Genomic DNA, 8,908 nt, shown 5'->3' on the forward strand with positions numbered 1-8,908 from the left:
ACTTGAGATATCTTATCATTGAATTGTTAATGTTTTTAATATATTTTCTAAATATAAGTTCTTTATCACACATATGATTTGCAAATATTTTTCTCTTGTCTGTGGCTTGTCTTTTTGTTTTCCTAATGGAATATTTTGAAGTGTAAGCTTTAAATTTTTATTATATGCAATTTATCAATTTTTACATTTAGTGATCATGCATTTGGTGTCATAGCTAAGAAATCTTTTATTTTATCCAGTATTTATTCTAGACATTGTATCAGTTTAGCACTTTAACTTAGATCTGTGGTCTATTTTGAATTAATTTTTGTGTATGTGTATGGTGTGAAGTAAGGGTCCAAGTGGTTCTGGGGATTGAATCTAGGGGTGCTCTACCTTTGAGTTACACCTTCAGACCTTTTTATTTTTCGAAATAGGTCTCTCTAAGTTGCTTGGGGCTTCACTAAGTTGCCCATACTGGCCTTGACATGCAGTCCTCCTGCCTCAGTCTCCCTTGTCATTAAGATTATAAGCATAAACCACTATGCCCAGCCTAAACTCATTTTCTAAAATGTCTGGCTATCCTATTGTTCCAGCACCAATTGTTGAAATGACTATCCTTCTTCTATTAAATTGCTTTGACACATTTTTCAAAAATCAATCAACCATAACCATAACGGTTTATTTCTGTAATTTTAATTCTGTTCATTTGAACTATATATCTATTTTAATACTAATACTATGCAGTCTTGACAGTTGTAGTTTTATAGTAAGTTCTGGAATTAAATTATATAAGTCCTTCAATCACGTTGTTTTTCAAAATTGTTTTAGGCTATTCTAGATCCTTTGTATTTCTTACCAGTTTTAGAATCAGTTTGTCAATTTCTTCAAAAACTGCTGGGATTTTGATTGGGACTCTTGTGATTATAGAAATCACTTTGTGGAAAACTGTCATTTAAAAAAATTGAATCTTCCAATTTCCATTTATTTAGGTTCACTTTTATTTCTCCTAGTAATGTTTTGTGGTTTTCAGTATACAGGCCTTACATTTATTTTCTAAATTTATTTATTCTTTTTGATGCTCTTATAGTTCTAATTTTATTTTCAAGTTGTTCCTCTTGTGTAGAACTATGATTAATTTCTTCTTGCCTTTTATTAAGGGTTTTAGGTTTTATTCTGAGTATGAGTAGAAGAAATTGGAGGATTTTGAGAAAGGGTGATTTAGTTCAAATGAATGAACTAACTTACATTTTAAAAGGATCCTTTACTCTTTTTTTTTTTTTTTTTTTGGTACCAGGGATTGAACCCAGGGATGCTTAACTACTGAGCAATATCCCCAGCCCTTTCTTGTTGAGAGCCACAGCTGAAGGGGCCCCAGCAAACTTCCAGCTGCCAGCAAACTTCCAACTGCCAGCTGATGATTGGCTCACAGCAGCCCCAGCAAACTTCTAGCTGCCAACTGATTGGCTCCTCTGCGGTGATGCTCATTGGGTTGTTTCCCCGCCTTTTCAGACCATGGAGCTGCTCCTTGGGGGACTTTTTTTGGCTCCGCCCACTCAACCCAGCCAATCGGCCTCAAGAGCAGGAGGAGTGGGGGAGGTTGAGAGGCTTGTGGGAAGCTGGTGGTGGCAGTTGGGCTCTGAAGGTTTTCCTGAAGAGCTGTGTGGTGTGGCGTGTGTGTGTGTGTGTGTGTGTGTGTGTGTGTGTTTCTAAAAATAAAGTTCGTTTCTTTTGACAAGTGGCTCCTGAATTGTGCCCAGCCAGACTGCGGCACTTTCTTTCTTTTTTAAAAATTTTTTTGTTTTGTTTTGTTTTGTTTTGTTTTAGGATACCAGGGATTTAACTCAGGGGCACTCCACCACTGAGCCACATCCCTAGCCCTATTTTGTATTTTATTAGAGACAAGGTGTGGCTGAGTTGCTTAGTGCCTCGCTAAATTGTTGAGGCTGGCTTTGAACTTGCAATCCTTCTGCCTCTGCCTCCCAAGCTTCTGGGATTACAGGTGTGTGCCACCACGCCGGCCCCCAACTCTTTTTATTTTTATTTTGAGACAGGGTCCTGCTAAGTGTCTTAGGGCCTCTCTAAGTTGCTGAGGTTGGCTTTGAACTTTCGATCCTCCTGTCTCACTCTCCTGAGCCGCTGGAATTACAGGTGTGTGCCACTGCACCTGGTATTAAAAGGATCCTTTACTCTTGAAGGATAGACTCTAAGGGACAAGAATGGAAATAGAAAAACTGGGGATACTTTTGGTAGCTTCACGCAGTCTCCTGAATCACTATGAAATTAATAAATAGCTATTAAACTTATAAAAAAAAAAACTGGGGATAAACTCAGTGGTAGAGCACTTGCCTACAATAATGCCCTGGATTCTGTCCCCATCACTGCAAAAAAAAAAAAAAAAAGAAGGAAAAATGTCAAAATAGGGAGATGACATAGAAGAATGAATGGTCAAATTTTTAATTTGTTTCTAAGGTAGAGTCAACAGGATCTGATGATGGATTTAATGTACAATGAGAGAAAAAAAAATCTTTAGTTTTGCCGTGAGCACCCAGGTGAATGATAGTGCCAGGAGAAACAAGTGTTGGGGAATAATCAAGAGTTGTATTTTTGACATGTTAACTTGGAGATATCTATTTGAAATAAAATTCATTGGGATTGGGCTCCACTGTTTATAACATCACAGAAACCTAGTAGCTTTAGTAAATGCTTTCATTTCTTTCTCATATAAGATACTTTTATTTCTTTCTCTATGAAAGAAATCCAAGGCTGGAATGGCAGATTCACAATCAAAGCTACGATGATCTTTTTTTTCTCGTTGCTTTGCTATACTTATCTTTCTATTTCATGGTCCAAATGGTGACAGTCATTATACCCATAATTGTTCCCTTTTAGCTTTTGTTTGTCATGGAAGATTTTTATTTCATCGTCAAATTTGAAGTTTAATTTTGCTGAATATAAAATTCTTGGTTGGCATCGCATTATCTCTTAGAGCTTGGATTTGTTGTTCCAGGATCTCCTAGCTTTGAGAGTCTGGGTTGAAAAATCTGCTGAGATCTGAATTGATCTTCCCTTATAAGTAATCTGATTTTTCTCTCTGCAGTCTTTAAAATTCTATTCTTATTCTGTATGCTAGGCATTTTCATTATAATGAAAATTTTCATTATAATGTATCTTGATGTAGATATGTTGTAATTTTGTACATTTGGTGTCCTATAGGCCTCTTGTATTTGATTTTCCAGTTCATTCTTCATGCCTGGGAAATTTTCTGCTAATATTTTATTGAAGAGATTGTGTATTCCTTTGGTTTTAATCTCTGAACCTTCCTCTATCCCAATAAATCTTAGATTTGGTCTTTTGATGGTATCCCATAATTCTTAGATATTGTGTTAATAGTTTCTTACTGTCTTCACTGTGAGGTCAACTTTATTTTCAAGGTTGTATATTTTGATTTCCAAGTAATCTAATCTGTTGGTGATGCTATTTTTTGAGTTTTAAAATTGGCTTATTGTTTCTTTCATTTTAAGGATTTTCTGTTTGTTTTTTTTTTTTTCAGTATCTCTAACTCTTTCTTGAAGTAATCTCTTGCAACCTGTATTTGCTTTCTTATTTCTTGTTGGAGTGATTGATTTTTGCCTGTATCTGCTCACTTAGGTCATTCTTTAATTCCCAAATCATTTTAGTTATCTATATTCTGAACCTCTTCTCTGACGTTTCACCTACTGCACCATCTATGGGTTCTATTGTTGTAGTATCTTGGTTTGTTTTGTGTGTTTTCCTCCTTGTTTTTTCATGATGTCCATGTGTCTTCCTCCCTTGCAGTATAGATCCAAGGTATTACAGCTTCTGTCCTATTGTCTTGTAGTATCCCTATAGGTTACCAATAGCTCACTTTCAAGAGAGAGATCAATATTATAGCACTCAATGTACTCAACGTGCAGCCATATCAGTTAGCTTCTATTTTTACATTTACCATTTGGGCACTATAATCAGAAATGATGAGTTCGGTTATCTTCTTCGTTCTAGTCAATAGGTTTGCATCATGGTTTATAGTTTCTAATTGTTGAAGGGGGTTAGGGGATTGGCTGAAATGTTTATGAGGTAGAATGTGAGAATATGGAGGTATTAGATTATATGACTAGTGAGAGTGTAATCATAAGAAGTTGGCTGTTAGTAGGAGAAACAAGAGAGGCAATCCCATGCAAGACTCCCTGTTATCTCAGCAACAGGGTAACTGTTAGCACCTTTAGTAGAGAAACCTCTGGTACAGCCAGGCCCACAGGTTCCTTGTTGACGTCTTACCAGGTCCTTATTGTTGTCCCTTGATAGAAGTGGCGATATCCCAGTTTGGGGGTGGTGGCAGCTTCAAGCCTATATGTACCCTGATGTTGGGATGTACAGCCATGCTTTGGTGGATAAGGAACCCCAGCATGGAGTGGCTCACCACGTATCCCTGGACACCGGGCGGGCCTCTCCTCTGGAACTCTTGGCCGCAGTGTGGTGGGCAGGCCTGTCCTCGGAACTCCCTTCCTTGTCATTTTCTTGAACCATGACGAATACATCTTTGTACAATAAGCAGTGGGTATGCAGGATGCCTTATGGCTGCCACTGCTCCTCAGATTTATCATCTCTCTCTCTAAATTTCATTTCTCTTTAATGTAGAGCAGATAAGCAAAACACATTGCTCCAGCAGAACTGAATCAAGTAGAATACTTTCTCTAAGGGATCCAAAGAATAATTCTTTCTACAACATCTCAATTTTCAGAGAGAGGGGCTACACTCCCCCAAAGACCTTCAATTTACTTTCTTTGCTACTTTCTTTGCAGTACTTTCCTGTGTGTGTGATATCATTGTTGGTGAGACAAGTATGCTGTAGTATTTTCCAGTTGGAGTCCCAGGATGAACTCAAAGGAACTCCAAGTGCTGTCAGCTGCTTGAACTTAGAACACCAGATACTTAGCATCTATTGTATCCAGCTTTTTTTCTATACTTCGGAGATAATTCTGAGGAAAAATCCTATTAGATATTCTATTACTCAACTAATAATAATCTACAAAGTACTCTAGTCCACAAGAAATTATTCAAAGAGTATGTATTAGTTACTTATTGCTGCATGTCCTATAATCCAAAATTTAGTGCCTTAATAAACACATGTCTCACAGTTTCTGTGTGTCAGGGATTCAGAAATATCTTTACTGGGTTGTCCTGGCTTGAGCCATTTCATCATGAGGTTGTAGTCAAGATGCTGGCTGTGACTGCAGTCATCCAGAAGCTTGGCTGAGGCTGGAGGATATACTTTCAAGATGACTCACTCACATGTCTGGCAAGATGGTGTAGGCTATTGGCAAGAAGCCCCAGTTCTTCTCCATGAGGGTTTTCCCCAGAGCAAAGAGAAGACAAGGTGGAAATTGTGATGCTTTATATAGCTTGGCCTCAGAAGCCACACATCATCATTTCTGCAATATTTTATGATTACATGAGCCAGCACTAGTCACTGTGGTAGGGCACTACACAGGTCATGAATACCAGAGGTGAGCACTATTGTCAGCCATCCTGAAGGGTGGTTACTATGTCACCATAGGATACCACATCATATTCTGCATCCCAAGGACAGGAGGTACATCTGGTTTCCCAACAAGCCCTGGAATCTGAAAGCCAGAAGCATAAAGTCTGCCTGTCTTTTTTTTTCCCCCTGTTTCCTTCTATTGGAGACCAGCTCCAACTGGGGGTCTCAGGAGACGGATGGTGAGGAGTCGGCAAAAGAAGGGGTGGAGAAACAACACAGAAACCAAAGTGAAGGTGTTGATCCCAATCTTTACTTGTGAAGTTGATCATATATACTTTTCATTTTGGCAGGCTCACAGTACTTTGTGGTTACAAAACAGGAATCATTATTCAAAGAAATAAAATATTACGTAGTTACAATTAGAAGAGAAGAATGTATCTTGGCTTATGCATAAGCAAGCATTTGTACTTTCAGTTCGTGTTTTGCTTTGAGCTGTTTCTGCTTAGTTAACTTTTAATAATAGTTACAAATGTCCCAAACTATTGGCCTATACCTTGACTATTCTTTCTTGACTTACTGACTGGAACCAGTGCCATGGTTACGGCAAGTAGTTGACTTGTTATTACTTTTAATCAAACAAGAGTAAGAGCACAAACCATTGTGCACAGGAACAAGAACAAGTTGCCCAGTACTAAGCACTAATCTGTCTTCTTAACATTAATTTTTCTTCTCTAGATTTTAATTTAATTTCTCAAAAACTTCCTTGACAGGAATACAGGGAGTTTTTCATTAGACATTAACAATTTACACTCCACAGCTGAATCATTGCATTTAGAGCAAACAGATCTATGCTTTAGAAGTAGTTGCATTAAAATTGGGAGTTCATAACCCACTTCAATCTAATGTATGAAATATGATATGTCAAGAGCTTTGTAATGTTGTGAACAACCAATAAAAAAAATAAAAATTAAAATTAAAAAAAAAAAGAAGTAGTTGCATTAATTGGGAAAGTCATGTTTTTTCCTTTATACTTAATGGTAATATGAGAAATTGCAACTATACTTATTAAAGGAATACAAAAACAAATCAGCCCATTCCCAGAAACATACTGCGCTCCTCCAGAGGATGGACGCCTTGAGCCATCCACCTCAGTAGGACCTTGCCATTGCCTGAGTCAGGGGAGGGGCACAGCATCCTTCTCTTTCTCTCTCTCCACCCTTTCTTCCCTTCCCTCCTTCCCTTTGAGTTTTGGATGCATTGCTACTGTCTCTGCTTTATTCTGTGAATTATAAACCTGTGAGCCTCCTTTGTCTGCCTTGGTTATACTTTATAGCAGATATGGCTGCTGCGCAATGGTTGGCTCATTTCCTGAGTTTTTATTACATTCATTTAAGTGAGTAGCACAGAATGCCTAGAATCAGTGAGTCACAGTTCCATATTCTCAAGAGATTAAATCTGTTGTCTATCCTGGTTTCATTAAGTAAGGAAAGGGGATCAAGAAGCATATAGTAAATAGCATGATTGTAGCTGTCCTGAGGGTGGTGAATGGGTTGTGAACTGGCAAATGCCCTTAAGTGTGTAATGACTGACCACAATGATATCTTCTCAAAACTGTTAAATTGAAGCTGGGCACTGTGGTTCCACTTGTAATCCAAGCACCTTGAGGGCCTGAGTCAGGAGGATTGCAGGTTTGATGCCAGCTTGGGTAACTTAGCAAGACTGTGTCTCAAAATAAAAAAATATAAAGGTCTGGCACTATAACATTGAATGCCCCTAGGCTCAATCCCCAGCATTGTGCATACACACAAACACACACACACACACAAAAAAAAAAAAAACACACACACACATTATAGGATTGAACTGTATCACAGTTCATCAAGGATTCAACTTTCAAAAGGGTAAATTCTTTTATAGAAAAATCTTTCATACAACCGTATTAAAATTCCATAAGAACTTATATTCCCTCAGTTCTCAATTTTGTTTTGTATAAATATTATTCTTCAAACAAAATTGTAGGGCTAGGAATATAGCTCAGTTGGTATAGTGCTTGCCTTGCATGTACAGGTTCTGGGTTCAATCCCCAGCAACACACACACACACACACACAAAATTCCAAATTGTATAAAATTTGCTTTGAATTTATCTATAAAATCTTAACATATAGCTTGTGATTTGAGAAAATTCTGAAAGAATTAACCTCTGAAAGGTCAACTCAACCAACTAAAAGTGGATTTTAAAAAAAATTATAGTTGTAGATGGACAGAATCCCTTTATTTTATTTGTTTATTTTTATGTGGTACTGAGGATGGAACCCAGTGCCTCATGCATGCTAGGCAAGTGCTCTGCCACTGAGCTACAGCTATAGCCCCAGAAAAGTGGATTTTTAAAGAGAGAGAAACTTAAGTCATTTTCTGGAAATTTCTCTTATTAGGAAGTTTACCACAGTAGTTTGAGGCACTTGTCTTTGCTGTACTAAAGTTAAGTGTTATGTAAGCAGTTTTCAATATTTTACTTAATAGATCTATAGATAGAATTCAAGAAAATGACTCGATCACAAAATACTGTAGATTTTTTTCCACTTTAGTGAAGTTAGTTTTCTTTCCACAGAGCATTCTACTGATGAACACATTCGTTGAGAAGAATAACTTATCATGAAACAAATTGGTTATTCCAATATTAAGCAGTAGGGTAAAATGATGGTTAAGACGAGGAGTCAAATCACTCTTTAAGCCTCACTTTCTTCATTTGCAAAATGGGGTTCTGGTTTCAGTTGTGTAGAAAATCACCCTGAACTTAGTGGTATAAAACCTGGGTTAAGACTTTAGAAAGGACTTGGTTGGGAAATTCTCCTTGGAAGGTGTCTCAGGCAGTTGCAGTCGCCTGACAGTTTGACTGGCCTGGTTGTCCAAGATGGCTCACTCACATGACTGGCAGCTGAGGCTGGCTGTTGGCTGGAAGCTTAGCTGGCACTGTTGATTAGAAACACCCATATATCACTCTCCAGCTTGATCACCTTTAGTAGTAGGACTTTTTAAGTGATGTCTGGTTTTCCTGAAACAAATTTCCTGGGAGAGGGTGGTAGAAGTTGTAGGCCTTTCTGTGACATTGCTTTGGAAGTTATGTGACATCATTCTACTATACTCAATTGATCAAATCCTATAGGTTTGAAGGAAGACATACCCAGGACCCACCCTGTTGATTTGGAGGAGTGGCAAGTTCACATTGTAGAAGAATGATTAGGATAGGAGATACTGTTGTGTCTGTATTTAGAAAATACTGTCTGCCACATGTAGATTTTATTATTGCTGATTGCATGAGTTGTAATGAGAAAATTGAACAAGTGCATGGTGAAGTCCTAAATATAGCCTGGCACATCAGAAAAAAGCAACAGATGTTAATACACTTATTATTTCAAAACTAACC

The sequence above is a fragment of the Ictidomys tridecemlineatus genome, chromosome 5, assembly GCF_052094955.1.
Source record: "Ictidomys tridecemlineatus isolate mIctTri1 chromosome 5, mIctTri1.hap1, whole genome shotgun sequence".
Lineage (NCBI taxonomy): Eukaryota > Metazoa > Chordata > Mammalia > Rodentia > Sciuridae > Ictidomys > Ictidomys tridecemlineatus.